The sequence below is a fragment of the Triticum aestivum genome, chromosome 6B, assembly GCF_018294505.1.
Source record: "Triticum aestivum cultivar Chinese Spring chromosome 6B, IWGSC CS RefSeq v2.1, whole genome shotgun sequence".
Lineage (NCBI taxonomy): Eukaryota > Viridiplantae > Streptophyta > Magnoliopsida > Poales > Poaceae > Triticum > Triticum aestivum.
The window spans coordinates 26,175,477-26,195,429 of record NC_057810.1 but is presented as its reverse complement, the minus strand read 5'-3'; the positions used below and the strand labels follow the sequence as shown (position 1 = coordinate 26,195,429).

The following is a 19,953-nucleotide window of genomic DNA, read 5'->3' as shown; positions in this document are numbered from 1 at the left end:
AAGATCTTGGAGCTATTTCTTTCTTGGTATTGAGGTTAAGAAAAACAAGGAAGGTGGTTTCCCAAGAGAAATCTGCAACTGATCTTTGGAGTAGAGTTGGACTGCAGGGTTGTAAACCATCACCAAAACCACTATCTAGTATGGAAAAACTATCTCTTGCAGAAGCTGTACTCTTGAATCAAGAGGATGACACTAAATACAAAAGCTTGGTAGGTGCACTTCTGTATTTGATTCCCACCAGGCCTGATATTTTCTTTGCTGTCAACAAAGTCTACCAGTTCCTTCATGCACCCACTAGTGCACATTCGATTCCTGCCAAACACATACTAATTAGATATGTGAAGAATACTTTGAGTGTTGGTCTGAATTCTAATGAATCATCATCTACCCTTGTTAGTAGTTTTTCTGACTCTGACTGGGTAGGCTACTTAGATGATAGACATTCAACATGTGGTTTTCAACATGTGGTTTTGTAGTATTGTTTTGACCTAATCTAATCTCATGGTGTGCAAAGAAACATGCTACTGTTTCAAGATCAAGTTCTGAAGTAGAGTACAAGGCATTAGCAAATGCAACAACAAAAATCATTTGGGTCAAGTGTATGCTGGAAGAACTTGCGATATGTGAGACACAAACTCCATGTCTTTGGTGTGACAATTTTGGTGCCACATATTTATCTGCTAACCCCGTCTTTAACGCAAGGGCCAAACATATTGAAATTGATTGTCATTTTGTGGGAAAGAGTTACCAACAAGTGGTTGGATATTCTATTTGTTCACTCAAAGGACCAAATTGTAGATGGCTTTACAAAAGCATAGCCCACAAGACAATTTGAAGAATTTAAGCGCAATCTTAACTTGGTGAAGTTCTGATTATTGGAGGGTGTTAAACAAGTCATACGGTTCGGCATACTTGTGTATCACGAATAGATAGATATTTTTCCTTGAGCTTCTTTATCTTTATCTCTCTATTTAGCTCCTAGTATCTCTCCTGGTGGTTGATTCTCAACTGTAACCCTTGAACCTTACGAGATTCTCTCTCGATACATCAATATAATCATGCGGGCAATCATGTATGAAAGTTGAGTAACTTCTTGCAATCTGAAGGTTTGCAAGGAGAAACGAGTCTGTCAAATATAAAAAAGCAGGCGGCTGCTCTTGATTACTTGCAACATGGCCCACACACGATAGCATGATTGTCGAGAATAGTAAAGTGCATTGATGTACCATTTGACATATCACCCAGAGAACTTCAAACTCTGAAATGTAATGCTCCAAGGACTGTAATAGGCCGAGATGATACACAATTATACCTTCAATGACTTGCAAAAGATGAAAAGATTTATCCTCCTTAATTTGAATCATATATATTGCCTCAGCAGTTCCCGCCTGTATATTGAATATGGTCATAAAATCCATCAAATTTCTTTCTGGATAGTAGATTCTTGAAAGAAAACTTAATTAAAAGGATTCATCTTTTAACTCAATCTAACATTGATTTCCCAGACTTGATTTGAGAAATAAGTTGTATCCCTTGTGGAAATCTGAACTAAAACAAGTCAAGAATCTAGCTATTTGGTAGTGGAACTTTCTTAAATGATTAATGGAACTTGTAGCAAAGTGTCCTCAACATTTTGTACCAGGTTAAAGAATATTTTGAGGGAATATGAGAAGCACTGCACATGCAGCTCTCTTGCATGGTCGCGTATGTTCTCCTTGAGCTTGTGGCGGTTGTCTGTAGTTCTGAACATACAGTCTCCATTTGAGCAACAGATATTGAACCACCAGTCAACCTCAGAATAATAATCGATTTCCTGTCGTTCAAGTGCAAGAGGACTACCGGCGATTCAGAGAGATTCTATTTTGAACAGAGGTTCTTCTTAAGAAAGGATGATAATGTCATTACCCTCTGCCTATGCTTCTCTATTGTACAATTTACTCCTAATGCAGCAGCCACATTAAGCATCTTGAAGATACTAGTCATCAGATTGAACTTAATTATAAATTGCTAAGGATATCTTTTAATAAAGGTTAGAAGTTGTTCTTTATTTTTTATGCATATTCATTCACTTCCACGCTTCCACCTGATAAAGTTTTGATGCAGACAAGGCAGTCGCTTCAGCCGACCTATTACAGGTTCTTGAGTAGCTAGTGATTAATTAAGACACAGCCTGTCCCAAAAATTAGGAGCCGTCTTTGTGGATATGGTTAATTTATGGCGAGCATTAGGCGCCGGTCGGCCCGCCCAAATTTGGGCCGGCTGCCGCCCAGCCGCCCGATTAAGTTAAATGCAGCCGTTATATTTGGCTTTTCAATCTTTATTCTTCCCTCACACCTGCTTCCGCGCGCGAGAGAAAAGGGAAAATTCCCTACGATCCCTAGCACAGTTCCCTTGCTCGGCGGTAGCGCCCGCCTCCACTGTTGTGGCCATGGTCGTCATACTCCGGCGAGGTCCCGCCCGTGGCTGGTGGGGCGGTGCTGTAGTTGGTAGCAGCAATCGTCCCGGTCCCATCTTGTAAACTGATGCTCACGCTGGTCCCAGCATGGGGTATGGCCGATTCCAGTTTTTCCCCGTCGGTTGCAACATCGGTAGCGCCGCGTTCCTAGCCCATGCTCTCGCCGGTGCCAACTTTTTTTCCCCGGTCGCAGCTCCTTTTCCTTCAGTTGCAGCATCAGCAGCCCCGTCATGGCGCTCGTAGCCCATGCTCCCGCCAGTGCCAGCTTTTTTGTTGTCCGATGAAGCTTTATTTTGTCACTGGTTCACGTTTTTTTCCTTTGGTTGCAGCAATGGCAGTGGCCGGTGTCGCAGCTCGTAGCCTATGCTCTCGCCGGTCTGAGCTTTTTTGGTCACCTGATGTAGCTATTTATGTCGCCGGTTCCAGGTTTTTCCCTTCGGTTACCGCAACGGCAGCGGCCGGCGTCGCAGCTCGTAGCCCATGCTCTCGACGGTTCCAACTTTTTTGTTACCGATTCCAGCTCTTTTGTCGCTGGTTGTAGCTCTTGTACCTCCATGCTCTCAGCGTCTACGGCAACGGTCACCGCGGCCTCGTCCGGCGGTTCTAGCTCCGCTTCCTAGTGGTTGTAGCTCCGTGAGGCAGGGTTGCAGCACGAACGCAGCCACACACCACCCCCCCCCCCCGGCGCCGCCACTAATCCCAACCCCAACGTCCTCAAATCACGGCCGCAGCTGTGTGTCGTCCATGTAGTGCGGCTGTGCGCAAGGGAGCTAGTCGACAGCGGAGGCTCACCATGCGTGGAGGGAGAGATGAGCGGGTGGGCGAGCGGTGAGGGAAAAGGCAACAGCGAGGCGTTCAAAAAGTGAGCTCACGGGAGGTGCGGGGAGAGGGGTCAACCCATACAAGGGAGTGGGGATAGGGAATGGGTGGAGGAGAAGCTCCCCGAGGGGATGATGATGAAGCGGTCAAGCAGGGCCCATAGAACTATGACACTTGCATGGAGGCGACCAGCGCGCAGCTTCAACTGGTAGTCTGGAGGGAAACGTTGCCCTCAATTTATCTCAGTTTCCAAAACTCTGGTCATGATCGCCATTGCCGCCGAAAATGTTTAAATAATGTTTAACATAGATCTGGCAATAGTAGAACACTTCTCAATGGGGAAAAACTTGGAAACAGCCGGCCGATCAAGCACCGGGCATCCGCCGCCTCCTGTGTGTGATGCGTGTCTCATGAGTGGCCCGCGAGCCGCACTACTCTCCCTTATCTTGCTGGCCATTGCATCTTTGTTGGAATATATTCTGCAACATTTATGTTGCAAAAGTTTCTTCGGCAACAACCCACATGTTGCAAAAAAAAAAGGCGTAAAAAAAACTTAGCAACAAGACGTCTATTGCAAAAAAATATGCAAAAAGACATTTATTGCTAAATAATGCAACAAGGCCTGTGTTGTGAAAGTAAATATGAATTACTATCTTTGTTGCAATTTTTTTGTAACAAGACTTGTGTTGCAAAAAAAACCTGCAACACGTCCTCTGTTGCAAAAGTGAGGACGACACCGAGCCATGTGAAAACACCGGATCTGACGGTTCGCCGCCCGTCGGATCTTTTAAGATCTTTTAAAAGATCAGCTGGCCGACACATAGCATGTCCCCTTTTCTATGCGTAGATCCAACAAAAAAAAGAAAAATTGTGGAGTCTAGCAAAGAAGGTTAAATCAATTAGTTTCAAGTTAGGATGTACTGGAGCACAACCCAGGGGCGTTCGGGCGAACACTAGCCGCCCCCGGCCACACTCCTACTCTCCTTCAATCTGCTGCAACGGTTAGAGCAGGCTGGCAGGCAAAGCCCTCCCCGTTGGACAACGGTCAGTGGGCCCTCGTCTTCTCCTCCCCCTACGAGATCTTTGATTTGGAGCGCGGCTCCGGCCATGGTCATCGGTTGTGCACGAGGTGGAGCTAAGGCAGCGGCCTCGGGACTTTGGTGATCGGGTTGCTAGCAGTGACTTTGAAGGCAGCCGGTGATGGCCCAACGGAGGTGTTGTTATCATGACACCCTCATTCGTCGGGCCAACAGGCCTACTGAGCGGGTTCTTCTGCAGCTCAATACGGGGAGGTGGTTGCTAGGGGCGGCTCCTGTTGCGTGGTAGCATAGTCGCTAGCGGAGATTTGGCACGTCGGCTACTATCGGCGGCGAGGAAGGGGAACTGCCGGTGAAACTGAGCCAATTTCAGTCATGGCTGTCGATGGCAACATCTATGCGTTGTTACCCTGATGAAGGCATCATCATGGCAGACCTCGTCTTCTCATCCGGGCAACACCAGGGGGTACCCTAGATCTGGTTCTCTCAGATAGAACAATGGTGACGCTTGGCGCCATTCTCTCTCCTAGGAGCATCGTTCCTGAGCAGCCACTGGACGTGTCAGGAGGTGGAGTGGCGTTGTATCTACCACATCGATGATGACAGGTCTTGACGGCATGGAGCGGCAGAGTCTCGGCGGGGGATACGTCTTGATAGACAAGCATAGGGCGGTGCCGCTGTTTGGCTACATGGCGACATTGATGGCGGGTCTGGCAAGGATAATCCAGATCTCTACCATAAAGATGAGATGACAGTTCTTTGGTGGTGGCGGGGTGGCTTCCGAAGCTTGTGCATGTGGTGAGGTGGTGGGGCAGCTTCTGAAGCGTGTGCATGTGGTGCGCTTAGGGTCGACTAGATATAATATATATGTGCTCTCGGGTTGTTTGATCTTTGATGTATATTTTTGATAGACCTTAACGGAATAATAATTTAATGAAGATGGATGCGTGCAACATTAGATTTAGAGGTCAGGGTTTCAGCCTTCTTTTCTCTAGAAGTGTTAAGATCTACTGAGCTTTGTTCTATTCTAAAAATATTGACGTTCGTTTTGCAAAGATGTAAAGATATCAACATATAGCTGGCCGAGTATATGCTTCGAAAGGAAAAAATTTGTAATGCATAAAGCAACAATATTCACTGGTGACATAGTACGTACCAGTTTCCTCGTCGAAGAGGCTGTCTTACTTCCGTTAGCTTCGGGCAATCAAGAATATACACTGAGTGTACTTGAGCAACTGCTATTGAACCACCAACAGATCTGAGGGTTGAACAGTGTGTTAATTTCAATTCCTCCAGAGCTGGAGTACTCCCTTGCTGGCGAATATCGATGCACTCTATGCCCAGCCATGACTCCAAATGGAAATTCTTAACGGAGGATGGTAATGTTAGTACCATCTGTGTATTTAACTTTGGGCAATCTTTAATAAGCAGCTTCTGCAAACAAGTAAAACCATGCAGCCTATCAACTGGCAGGGACGTCAACTCCCTACCATTCTCAATTGTAATTTTCCTGACAACAGGTAGATAAGCAGGTGTCAGGAATTCATCAAGGCTCAACAATTTCGTGCATCTGGTAATAATTAGTTCATCAAGGGATGAGAATGTTCCAACGTTGCTGCTGCTGCTGCTTGCTTCAGAGGACCCAACTGATGTAAGAGAGACACAATGATTTATTAGCAGATGCTTAAGGGATGGAAAATTGCTACTCCAGACGTTCAGGGGAATATATGTTAACCATTCACTCCGTATTTGCAAGCGGGTGATGACATTGAGGTTTTGGAAGGAGCTCACAAAGTGATCCGTGAAATACCCAAAGTCAAAAGGACAATCGTTCTAAGAGAAGTCGGGAAGGCCACAAAACATTGCCAATTGATTTTAGGACATCCTGTGATCCTCAAATGTTCAAGACGATGAAGGTTGTCATACTGGTCGGAGTCCCAGATGTATGGACCAAAAAATGATACACTTCGAATGTTCATGCATTTATCAAACTCCAGCAGCCTTAACCATGGCAGGAGGTTAGGACGAAGCCAGCTAGGACAAGATTCGCCTCCATAACACCGTATTCTCAATTCTTGGAGATTCCAGTGAGGCAACATTTCAATCTGGTTTTTCATCACTTGTACCGCCTGATCACCAGTCCATTCTATCAATAGTGCGCCGTTAGAGGGATGCTTTTCATAACTAAAGCCTTTTGATTTAATTTTTTCCAAGCTGATGGCATCGCTGAAGCCTTCAGAGAAAGTTTGAAACACGCAATCCTTCGCTTCTATAGTTTTGAGAAGGTGTAGACAATAAACCGATGAAGGAAGGGTTCTGAAAGTAGGACTTCCGAGTAAACGAAGGTATCGCAGATGCTTCAGGTTGCCCATACTCTCGGGTAACTCCCTTACTCTAGAAAGCCTAAAACTCAGTACACGGATTCTTGGGAGTTCCTTGAACCAACAGTCAATCACGGGAGAAAAATCTTTTGCATTGTTGTACGATTCATTGCATACAAGGGACCGCAATTTTGTTTTGTTGCATAACCTCTTCAATTCTGAACAGCCAACATTTTTGTTAGTGAATACTGACACATGACGTACATTTGAAGGGATTTTATCAATGTCACTTGTGTGTTTTATGATGAAGCATTCATACATTGAGACCAGCTGTGCCGTATCATGCATCAAGTCATGAATTACATACTTATCACTTTGTCTCCGAGTGTTCTTGTTATTTTGTTCAGCTGCTCTTTGAAAGAACGACCCTTTTACAAGCTCATCAAAACACAAGGATGTCTCCTGAGGTTCCACATATCCTTGTGCTATCCAAATGTCTGCTAAAAACACTTTATCAAATTTGTGATCTTTGGGATACAACGCACAAATTGAGAAGCATCTCTTCAGTAATGGTGGTAGGTACATATAACTCAGTCGAAGTGCAGGAAGAATGTCAGTCACGTCTTGTTCTAATTGCCACAACTCACTCGTCAAAATAGATTCCCAATGTGTTGTACTTAGGTCCCTTTGCAACAAGCGTCCAAGAGTTTTGGCAGCTAAAGGAGAACCCTTCAACTTTGGAAGTATGTCTTTGCCAATGCGCTCCAACTCTAGGTCGTTGCAAGTCCTATTGGATCCAAATGCACATAATTTGAAGAACTCCCAAAAAACAGCATCTTGTAAACCCTCCAACTCATAGCTCTTCATGCGAGCACGGACTAGATTAGCAACCTCATAAAATCTAGTGGTGACCAAAACCATACTTCCTTGAAGAGCATTTGTCAAAGGTACGCAAAATTTCTTCCACTCCGCCCCACCTTCTCTCGTGGTATCACCCCACATGTCATCAAGGACAAGTAAGAACTTTTTCGATTCCACGCAACTGGCCAATTTTCTCATAAGATAACTCAGATTATCAGATGTTGTATCTTGTTCCATATTCTCCAGAATCTCTTTAGTTAACCTCTTTATGTCAAAATCTTCAGAAACACATGTCCAAATAATGCAGTCAAAGTGCTCCTTCACTTTTGCATCATTACAGATTGTTGTGCAATAGTTGTTTTTCCAACACCCCCCATACCAAATATGGGAATCACACGCAACCCAGTTGTTCTTTCTTCACTATGAGTCCTCCCTCTCTTGCTTGTATGTACTCCTAGTATTTGCACCAAGTGCTTCAGTTCTTCTTCAGGACCAAATATTTGTGGCACCTCGGAAAAAACACTTGTTTCTGGCCTGATTGATTTGTCAAACTTCAGTGGTGCTTTATGCAATCTCAAATCCTTCGACTGATAATGGATGTGATCTAGGTTACCCTGGATTTCCTTCACTTTGTTGAAGTGATCACAATTAGTGACACTTTTGGAGAACTCTAGAAAGGCAGCATGCATGTGTTCTTCGCCTGGATTCTTGCTCTCCTCAAGCTTCAACCTGAGTGCATAATATTTGAACTCATCAAGAAAATCTTCAGCATCATAAACTGCATCCTTGATGTGTGGGAGAAGCTCGGCTGCTGGTTTCTTATGGCTCTGCCACTCAACACGCTCAATAAGGTCAATCATCTTGGGCATAGTTGTCTGGAGCTTCCAAATGTCATTCTCCAAATGACGAAATTGCTCCCTTTCTGCCAGAATCTGTTGTTGCACAGCTGCATTGCCTTCGCCCAGCAGCCGATGTCGGGCCGCTAGGATGCATGGTGTGACCCAGCCAAAAAAATCCCGACACGCGCTGATGTCTGCAAATACACCAGCAACTGCCTTTAATTTTTCCAAGGCCATGGCTATAAACAACCTGAGCACTGCTGTGATGAATACAAACAAAATTAAGCTTAATTATGAAGAGTTTGATGAGTACAACATTGAAACCTACTACTCCCTCCACCCATAATATAAGAATGTTTTTCAAGTAGTAGCAATTATCTCAAGTCAGGATTGATGCAATATGAACAAATTGTACCTTCACTCTCTTGTTGGACGATGGTTTGTACAAACTGTTCTGTGTTAGAATGAGTCCGACCCAGGTATATTATTCTGGCGAGAGAAGGTCAAAGACAGCCGCACTAGTTGTCTGACATGCCTTCTGCAATGACCTGGTGGTTGCCCATGTAGCTACCTAGTTAAAAAGAATTTGATGTTAACTACTCCCTCCGTCCCAAAATAAATGTCTTAACCTTAGTACAACTTTGCACTAAAGTTAGTATAAAGTTAGGACACTTATTTTTGGACGGAGGGAGTACAAGACAAAGAACAATATGTAGAATGTTACATTTAACTAAATGGTCGAAGTTGTAAAATAGCCCAATGTCCAGTGCAACTTTGCTTTCCTTCTTTCGTTATCTGAAGTTTATATAAAGTGCACTCTTATTAACAGCCGCACTAGTTATCTGAAGTTTATATAATAAGAGTGCGTGCAACCGGAGCCTTCCCGATCAAGAGTGCCTGGATATCTTGATCGGAAAGGCTCTGGTCGCACACACTCTTATTATCAGTTAGCACGGCTTCAAAAGGGCGCGACGTGAAGCTTCGTCATCTTATCGGAGTCATGGGACATGTCTAAGTCAAGATTCTCAAGTCCTTGATAGAGGTGGAGAAAGTCATGGTGGCTACGATTGGAGGTCTTGAAGCGCTGACGGAAATGTATACTAGATGCGATGAAGACTGTGTGCTAGGTGGTTGGTGACTTGCAACAGTGGCATCAGCAAGCGGGGATGGCAACACTGGAGGACTACAGTTTTGGTGGTGCTACTCGAGTACCGAGTCTCGATTCCCAGGGTGAAAACCCAAGGTCTGGCCTCTAGGTTGTACCTTGCAATGACCTTGTTGAAGGTATTGTTATTGGGTGAACTCGGACTTTCTCTAGGGTGAAAACCCAAGATCTTCGATCGGGCAATGACAACGCTTCTGCATTGTTTCCTTCTTGGAGACGTTCCTTTACGAGAACCTCTTTTGTAGTCCGGATGTTGGCTTCAGTAGTGGTTAGAGTGTTGTTGTTGCTAGTGATTGAACACCATGGCGGGGCCTTTTTTCTTTTCTTTATTCTTTTTATTTTCTTTTTTGGCCGTGTGTATCCTTGATGTCTCTGGACATTTTGTTGGTACAAAGGCCGGGTGTAATTGGTATCTTCACGATATTAATATATTCCCCTTCTTGAAAAAGTGATTACAACTAATTCAAACCCATGAGTTAAATCTAATTAGCAAATAAAATTTTCAGTAAGCATCACACAATCAGCTTTCTCATGTTGACTATAAAAGGTATGGTATCATCCGGACATCTAAAAGGCATTCTGACAATATTTCTGACGAAATGAATGAGCGACATTGTTGCTGTCCTTTTAAAAGCATTTTATCAAACAACATGCAGGTGGCTGCAGGGTGCCAAGAACAACGAGCCTGACGGACCGTGACCAACAAAGGTAGTGTTTCTTTGATCATGCCGCGTGTTTACTTCTATTTCCACTCTCTTCAATTAAGGTTGAAAATGAAAATGGAAAAGAAAAAGGAAGGGGGGGCAGTGGCCCCTGGAACCAAACAGGTTGTGTGCGGTCACACAGTTTCCTCTGCTCAAAACCCGTGAGCTGCGGCGTGGGCGGCGGTCAACCGGACTAGGCACTAGTAGGCAACTAGTGATGGTGTAGTAATGTACCAGCGCAGGCTGCAGAGATGGATGATGTACCTTTTGCTCGTCTCTGATCCTGTTCCCCGGAACTAGGGTCTAGGGAGATGGAAACATGCGCAGGATGACGATGGCAGTCCGTCGGGCTCACTCACAGAGCTCTTCTGTTCCTGTCCTAGTGGAGCCAAGCAGCTGAAGCTGACCGACAGACATAATTCCATTTGAAGGAGAAGGGGCTATCGCCGGATGCGTACGTGGGCGTAGAAGACTATATCATAGGACGGAGTTACCTATGTGACTACGGTGGCCTCCTCCCCTGGAACCTTCCTAGCTCTCCCTAATTAACCAGGAGACATCACAGCTGTCTAGGAAAACCAGCCGGGCGCGAGAAAAACCAAGTCATCAGAGTTTTTTGAAAGTAAAATATGGCGCACGCGACGCGGTTCCGCTTAGTTGAACGATTACCGAACCTCTCTCGACGAACAGCAGCTGATTTATGCAAGTTATACGGTGTTAGAATAAGCCACGGCGTGTGTGGTCGGGCTCGTCGGGCGCGCCGGGTGCGCGCGGGACGGGCGGGACACACTGATGCCGTCAGGCTCGTCGGGTTCGTCGGGCGTATCAGTGATGCGCGGGATGGACGTGTGGGACGCTGCAGCGTGGCGTGTGTGTATGTGTGTGTACCTGAGTCTGCTGCAGCCGCTGGTGATCTGTTGGGAGTCCAAGCCGTAGCAACCGCGTGTGAGCGCGTCGTACGAGCTGGCTAGGACGTGCGGATCGGGCGCTGGCGAGAGCGGAGACGCGGTGTTGCATGCATGGGGCTTAGTGGTTAGCGCATGCTAGGCTGAGTAGTTAGTGCGTGCGTGCGTGCGTGGTTAGCAGCTTTGAGGGCTGAGGGAAACATGTAGTCACGGTGTGCCACCAGGGAAGTGTCTTTGGCAAAGCCATTGTGATCTTTCTTCCTTGGTGAAGTGTGTACGTGTGTGTGTGTTCCCCTGGTATGTGTGAGAGTTGTGAGGAAGAAGAAGAAGGGCGTTGCGGCGAGGAGGCGGCGCCAACAATTGGTATACAGAGCTTCGGTTCGGGCGATCACCGGCGACCATGGCGCTCGTCCCACACGGCGGCGGCGTGGGTGGATCGGCGACGATGGGGATGGTGATGTTGACCGCGGACAACTACACGGTCTGGGCCATCAAGGCGCAGGCGATCCTCGACATCCACACCGTATGGGAGGCGGTGGCGCCGGGCGACGCGGCGGTGAACGAGCGGAAGGACAAGATGGTGCGCGCATTGCTTCTCGGGGCGTTGCCGGAGGATGTGCTGCTGCAGGTGTCGATGAAGCTCACCGCCAGGGAGGTATGGGACTCCCTGAAGGTGAGGTTCGTCGGCGCCGATCGGGTCCATGCGGCGAGGCTGGCGACGCTGCGCGGCGAATTTGACCACCTGAAGATGGCGGACGGCGAGGAGCTCGACGTGTACGGCGGGAGGCTCGCGGCGATGGCGGCGAGGTACGCCAACCTCGGGGAGACGTTGGGCGACGCGGCGCTCGTCAAGAAGCTGCTAGATACGGTGTCGGATCGGCTCTTCCCCGTCGTCGCTGGCATCGAATAGTTCCACGACGTGACGACAATGGCATTCAACGAAGTGCTCGGGCGGCTGCGCGCGTTCGACGAGCGAGTTCGGCGTCGACGGCAGGACAGTGGCGAGCGGACGGACGAACAGTTCCTGTTCACGGTGGAGCAGTGGCGAGCGCGGGAGCGGCAGCAAGGTGGAGCACGGGACGACGACGACGGGCGCAGCGTGGCGCCGGGGAGCGGCGGCAACAGGCGCAGGCGCTGCTACAAGTGCGGGGAGCCCGGGCACTTCCGGCGCGAGTGCTCGCAGCTGCGGAAAGGACCGGCGGCGGAGCAGTCTCTCTTCGCCGGTACCAACGTCGACGACGACGAACTCCTCTAGGCCGTGGCTTAGGGCGTGTGTGGTCGGGCGCGTCGGGTGCGCGCGGGACGGGCGGGACACACTGGTGCCGTCGGGCTCGTCGGGTTCGTTGGGCATGTCGGTGACGCGTGGGACGTGTGGGACGCTGCAGCGTGGCGTGTGTGTATGTGTGTGTACCTGAGTCTGCTACAGCCGTCGGTGATCTGTTGGGAGTCCAGGCCGTAGCAACCGCGTGTGAGCGCGGTGTACGAGCTGGCTAGGACGTGCGGATCGGGCGCTGGCGAGAGCGGAGACGTGGTGTTGCATGCATGGGGCTTAGTGGTTAGCGCATGCTAAGCTGGGTAGTTAGTGCGTGCGTGCGTGGTTAGCAGCCGTGAGGGCTGAGGGAAACATGTAGTCACCATGTGCCACCAGGGAAGTGTCTTTGGCAAAGCCATTGTGATCTTTCTTCCTTGGTGAAGTGTGTACGTTTGTGTGTGTGTTCCCCTGGTATGTGTGAGAGTTGTGAGGAAGAAGAAGAAGGGCGCTGCGGCGAGGAGGCGGCGCCAACAATTGGTATACAGAGCTTCGGTTCGGGCGATCACCGGAGACCATGGCGCTCGTCCCACACGGCGGCGGCGCGGGCGGATCGGCGACGATGGCGATGGCGATGTTGACCGCGGACAACTACGCTGTCTGGGCCATCAAGGCGCAGGCGATCCTCGACATCCACACCGTATAGGAGGCAGTGGCGCCGGGCGACGCGGCGGTGAACGCGCGGAAGGACAAGATGGTGCCGGCATTGCTTCTTGGGGCGTTGCCGGAGGATGTGCTGCTGCAGGTGTCGACGAAGCTCACCGCCCGGGAGGTATGGGACTCCCTAAAGGTGAGGTTCGTCGGCGCCGATCGGGTCCGTGCGGCGAGGCTGGCGACGCTGCGCGGCGAATTCGACCACCTGAAAATGGCGGACGGCGAGGAGCTCGACGTGTACGGCGGGAGGCTCGTGGCGATGGCGGCGAGGTACGCCAACCTCGGGGAGACGCTGGGCGACGCGGCGCTCGTCAAGAAGCTGCTGGATACGGTGCCGGATCGGCTCTTCCCCGGCATCGCTGGCATCGAGCAGTTCCCCGACATGACGACGATGGCGTTCGACGAAGCGCTCGGGCGGCTGCGCGTGTTCGACGAGCGAGTTCGGCGTCGACGGCAGGACAGTGGCGAGCGGACGGACGAACAGTTCCTGTTCACGGTGGAGCAGTGGCGAGCGCGGGAGCGGCAGCAAGGTGGAGCACGGGACGACGACGACGGGCGCAGCATGGCGCCGGGGAGCGGCGGCAACAGGCGCAGGCGCTGCTACAAGTGCGGGGAGCCCGGGCACTTCCGGCGCGAGTGCTCGCAGCTGCGGAAAGGACCGGCGGCGGAGCAGTCTCTCTTCGCCGGTACCAACGTCGACGACGACGAACTCCTCTAGGCCGTGGCTTAGGGCGTGTGTGGTCGGGCGCGTCGGGTGCGCGCGGGACGGGCGGGACACACTGGTGCCGTCGGGCTCGTCGGGTTCGTTGGGCATGTCGGTGACGCGTGGGACGTGTGGGACGCTGCAGCGTGGCGTGTGTGTATGTGTGTGTACCTGAGTCTGCTACAGCCGTCGGTGATCTGTTGGGAGTCCAGGCCGTAGCAACCGCGTGTGAGCGCGGTGTACGAGCTGGCTAGGACGTGCGGATCGGGCGCTGGCGAGAGCGGAGACGTGGTGTTGCATGCATGGGGCTTAGTGGTTAGCGCATGCTAAGCTGGGTAGTTAGTGCGTGCGTGCGTGGTTAGCAGCCGTGAGGGCTGAGGGAAACATGTAGTCACCATGTGCCACCAGGGAAGTGTCTTTGGCAAAGCCATTGTGATCTTTCTTCCTTGGTGAAGTGTGTACGTTTGTGTGTGTGTTCCCCTGGTATGTGTGAGAGTTGTGAGGAAGAAGAAGAAGGGCGCTGCGGCGAGGAGGCGGCGCCAACAATTGGTATACAGAGCTTCGGTTCGGGCGATCACCGGAGACCATGGCGCTCGTCCCACACGGCGGCGGCGCGGGCGGATCGGCGACGATGGCGATGGCGATGTTGACCGCGGACAACTACGCTGTCTGGGCCATCAAGGCGCAGGCGATCCTCGACATCCACACCGTATAGGAGGCAGTGGCGCCGGGCGACGCGGCGGTGAACGCGCGGAAGGACAAGATGGTGCCGGCATTGCTTCTTGGGGCGTTGCCGGAGGATGTGCTGCTGCAGGTGTCGACGAAGCTCACCGCCCGGGAGGTATGGGACTCCCTAAAGGTGAGGTTCGTCGGCGCCGATCGGGTCCGTGCGGCGAGGCTGGCGACGCTGCGCGGCGAATTCGACCACCTGAAAATGGCGGACGGCGAGGAGCTCGACGTGTACGGCGGGAGGCTCGTGGCGATGGCGGCGAGGTACGCCAACCTCGGGGAGACGCTGGGCGACGCGGCGCTCGTCAAGAAGCTGCTGGATACGGTGCCGGATCGGCTCTTCCCCGGCATCGCTGGCATCGAGCAGTTCCCCGACATGACGACGATGGCGTTCGACGAAGCGCTCGGGCGGCTGCGCGTGTTCGACGAGCGAGTTCGGCGTCGACGGCAGGACAGTGGCGAGCGGACGGACGAACAGTTCCTGTTCACGGTGGAGCAGTGGCGAGCGCGGGAGCGGCAGCAAGGTGGAGCACGGGACGACGACGACGGGCGCAGCATGGCGCCGGGGAGCGGCGGCAACAGGCGCAGGCGCTGCTACAAGTGCGGGGAGCCCGGGCACTTCCGGCGCGAGTGCTCGCAGCTGCGGAAAGGACCGGCGGCGGAGCAGTCTCTCTTCGCCGGTACCAACGTCGACGACGACGAACTCCTCTAGGCCGTGGCTTAGGGCGTGTGTGGTCGGGCGCGTCGGGTGCGCGCGGGACGGGCGGGACACACTGGTGCCGTCGGGCTCGTCGGGTTCGTTGGGCATGTCGGTGACGCGTGGGACGTGTGGGACGCTGCAGCGTGGCGTGTGTGTATGTGTGTGTACCTGAGTCTGCTACAGCCGTCGGTGATCTGTTGGGAGTCCAGGCCGTAGCAACCGCGTGTGAGCGCGGTGTACGAGCTGGCTAGGACGTGCGGATCGGGCGCTGGCGAGAGCGGAGACGTGGTGTTGCATGCATGGGGCTTAGTGGTTAGCGCATGCTAAGCTGGGTAGTTAGTGCGTGCGTGCGTGGTTAGCAGCCGTGAGGGCTGAGGGAAACATGTAGTCACCATGTGCCACCAGGGAAGTGTCTTTGGCAAAGCCATTGTGATCTTTCTTCCTTGGTGAAGTGTGTACGTTTGTGTGTGTGTTCCCCTGGTATGTGTGAGAGTTGTGAGGAAGAAGAAGAAGGGCGCTGCGGCGAGGAGGCGGCGCCAACAATTGGTATACAGAGCTTCGGTTCGGGCGATCACCGGAGACCATGGCGCTCGTCCCACACGGCGGCGGCGCGGGCGGATCGGCGACGATGGCGATGGCGATGTTGACCGCGGACAACTACGCTGTCTGGGCCATCAAGGCGCAGGCGATCCTCGACATCCACACCGTATAGGAGGCAGTGGCGCCGGGCGACGCGGCGGTGAACGCGCGGAAGGACAAGATGGTGCCGGCATTGCTTCTTGGGGCGTTGCCGGAGGATGTGCTGCTGCAGGTGTCGACGAAGCTCACCCCCCGGGAGGTATGGGACTCCCTAAAGGTGAGGTTCGTCGGCGCCGATCGGGTCCGTGCGGCGAGGCTGGCGACGCTGCGCGGCGAATTCGACCACCTGAAAATGGCGGACGGCGAGGAGCTCGACGTGTACGGCGGGAGGCTCGTGGCGATGGCGGCGAGGTACGCCAACCTCGGGGAGACGCTGGGCGACGCGGCGCTCGTCAAGAAGCTGCTGGATACGGTGCCGGATCGGCTCTTCCCCGGCATCGCTGGCATCGAGCAGTTCCCCGACATGACGACGATGGCGTTCGACGAAGCGCTCGGGCGGCTGCGCGTGTTCGACGAGCGAGTTCGGTGTCGACGGCAGGACAGCGGCGAGCGGGCGGACGGACAGCTCCTGTTCACGGCGGCGCAGTGGCGAGCGCGGGAGCGGCAGCAAGGTGGAGCACGGGACGACGACGACGGGCGCAACGTGTCGTCGGGGAGCGGCGGCAATAGGCGCAGGCGCTGGTACAAGTGCGGGGAGCCCGGGCACTTCCGGCGCGAGTGCTCGCAGCTGCGGAAAGGACCGGCGGCGGAGCAGTCTCTCTTCGCCGGTATCAACGTCGACGACGACGAACTCCTCTAGGCCGTGGCTTAGGGCGTGTGTGGTCGGGCGCGTCGGGTGCGCGCGGGATGGGCGGGACACTGGTGCCATCGGGCTCGTCGGGTTCGTCGGGCGTGTCGGTGACGCGCGGGACGGACGGGACGTGTGGGACGCTGCAGCGTGGCGTGTGTGTATGTGTGTGTACCTGAGTCTGCTACAGCCGTCGGTGATCTGTTGGGAGTCCAAGCCGTAGCAACCGCGTGTGAGCGCGTCATACGAGCTGGCTAGGACGTGCGGATCGAGCGCTGGCGAGAGCGGAGACGCGGTGTAGCATGCATGGGGCTTAGTGGTTAGCGCATGCTAGGCTAAGTAGTTAGTGCGTGCGTGCGTGCATGCGTGGTTAGCAGCTATGAGGGCTGAGGGAAACATGTAGTCACGGTGTGCCACCAGGGAAGTGTCTTTGGCAAAGCCATTGTGATCTTTCTTCCTTGGTGGAGTGTGTACGTGTGTGTGTTCCCCCGGTATGTGTGAGAGTTGTGAGGAAGAAGAAGAAGGGCACTGCGGCGAGGAGGCGGCGCCAACAATTGGTATACAAAGCTTCGGTTCCGGCGATCACCGGCGACCATGGCGCTCGTCCCGCACGGCGGCAGCGCGGGTGGATTGGCGACGATGGCGATGCTGACGTTGACCGCGTGCAACTACACGGTCTGGGCCATCAAGGCGCAGGCTATCCTCGACATCCACACCGTATGGGAGGCGGTGGCGCCGGGCGACACGGCGGTGAACGCGCGGAAGGACAAGATGGTGCGCGCATTGCTTCTCGGGGCGTTGCCGGAGGATGTGCTGCTGCAGGTGTCGACGAAGCTCACCGCCAGGGAGGTATGGGACTCCCTAAAGGTGAGGTTCGTCGGCGCCGATCGGGTCCATGCGGCAAGGCTGGCGACGCTGCGCGGCGAATTCAACCACCTGAAGATGGCGGACGGCGAGGAGCTCGACGTGTACGGCGGGAGGCTCGTGGCGATGGCGGCGAGGTACGCCAACCTCAGGGAGACGCTGGGCGACGCGGCGCTCGTCAAGAAGCTGCTGGATATGGTGCCGGATCGGCTCTTCCCCATCATCGCTGGCATCGAGCAGTTCCACGACGTGACGACGATGGCGTTCGACGAAGCGCTCGGGCGGCTGCGCGCGTTGACGAGCGAGTTCGGCGTCGACGGCAGGACATTGGCGAGCGGGCGGACAGACAGCTCCTGTTCATGGCGGCGCAGTGGCGAGCGCGGGAGCGGCAGCAAGGTGGAGCACGGGACGACGATGACGGGCGCAGTGTGGCGTCGGGGAGCGGCGGCAACAGGCGCCGGCGCTGGTACAACTGCAGGGAGCCCGAGCACTTCCGGCGCGAGTGCCCGCAGCTGCGGAAAGGACCGGGGGCGGAGCAGTCTCTCTTGACCAGTGCCAACGTCGACGACGACGGACTCCTCTAGGCCGTGGCTTAGGGCGTGTGTGGTCGGACTCGTCGGGCGCGTCGGGTGCGCGCGGGACGGACGGGACACACTGGTGCCGTCGGGTTCATCGGGCGTGTCGGTGATGCGCGGGACGGACGGGACGTGTGGGACGCTGCAGCGTGGCGTGTGTGTATGTGTGTGTACCTGAGTCTGCTGCAGCAGTTGATGATCTGTTGGGAGTCCAAGCCGTAGCAACCGCGTGTGAGGGCGTCGTACGAGCTGGCTAGGACGTGCGGATCGGGCACTGGCGAGAGCGGAGACGCGGTGTTGCATGCATGGGGCTTAGTGGTTAGCGCATGCTAGGCTGAGTAGTTAGTGTGTGCGTGCGTGCGTGCGTGGTTAGCAGCTGTGAGGGCTGAGGGAAACATGTAGTCACGGTGTGCCACCAGGGAAGTGTCTTTGGCAAAGCCATTGTGATCTTTCTTCCTTGGTGAAGTGTGTACGTGTGTGTGTTCCCCTAGTATGTGTGAGAGTTGTGAGGAAGAAGAAGGGCGCTGCGGCGAGGAGGCGGCGCCAATGATCGGCAGTTGAATCATCTAAGAACATCTCCAATAAATGATGCAAATTTAGAGAGGTAAAAATTTACATCTTCAAGTAGTGCATTTTACATCTTCAAAAAAGAGGGAACTCCAACATATGCTGTAAATTGGTGGTGTCAAAGTGCAATTCCACTAGATGATGCAAATGGAGATGTAAAACTAGTCGGCACGAGTGTCGGCGGTCGAGCGCCGAGAGCCGGAAGGAGCGCCGGTGGACCGAGAAACAGCAGCGGGTGCGCCGGCTGATGAAGTCATGTACCTAGGTAGGGTCATGGACCTGTCTAAGCTATCCTACCCAAGGTCATCTCTAGAAGAAACTACCTGTCAGTCGACCTAGAGGTGATCCACTCGACGGACTCTAGGACACTCGACGATGAAGATAACCACTCGACCATGGAGCTAACCACTCGACGGCCAGGAGATCTAAAGTCACTCTGCACGCAACGGTGTGTCATTAAGTAGCTTTTATGGTCTTTATAGCAATTTATGTGGGCGTTACCAGTAACCCCTGTCTTATTGTACTTTAAACCCTGCATAACTGAGGGCCGGAGGGGTCTGGTGAACTCTATATAAGCCACCCCCTCCTCAGTGTAAAGGGTTCGCACCCCTGTAACTCGTACACTTATAGTCCAGTCGACCGCCTCCGGGCTCCGAGACGTAGGGTTGTTACTTCCTCCGAGAAGGGCCTGAACTCGTAAATCTCTTGTGTATACAACTCCTCCATAGCTAAGATCTTGCCTCTCCATACCTACCCCCATTCTACTGTCAATCTTAGTACCACGACAGTTGGCGCCCACCATGGGGCAGGTGTCTTAGCGGCTTATTGGAGAAGTTGCAATTGTTTCGATCGCCTTCATCATGGTTTCCGGCGGAGTTCTGGTCGAGGGCCGCGAGATCCGTCTTGGCGCGCTCACGTTCATCGGTGACGACTCCGCTTGGCTCCAGGAGGCTCCACTCGACATTGACGCGCTTCCCGTCCGCGGGGCAACACACTTTCGCGCATGTGTCCGCGGCGTCCTGCTGCGGCAACCGTCGGCCCCATACCGGTCGACTCCTGCATCGTCCTCACTCCCTGTCTCCCGCCAGCGCAAACGTTCTGGTAGGTCGAGGCTTCAGCAGTGGCTGAAACACGCAGTGGCTCGCCAATCGGCCACCACTCAAGTCGCGGCGATCGAGCCCGACGAATCTCTCTACGGCCTGTTCGATCTGTCGACTGGCTCCGTAGAGACCGCATCCGAATGCGATAACAGTGACCCAGCGGCGGAGGTCTTTATAGTCAACAGGCCTCGTAGTCCTCCCGGCTTCCCCCGCACTGATG

General features: G+C 53.2%; 1 pseudogene; it reads right to left on the bottom strand.

Annotated features, from left to right (window-relative positions):
* Positions 1-5,445: 5,445 nt before the first annotated feature.
* LOC123138673 (disease resistance protein RGA2-like) lies at positions 5,446-8,569 on the bottom strand (annotated as a pseudogene).
* Positions 8,570-19,953: the final 11,384 nt, after the last annotated feature.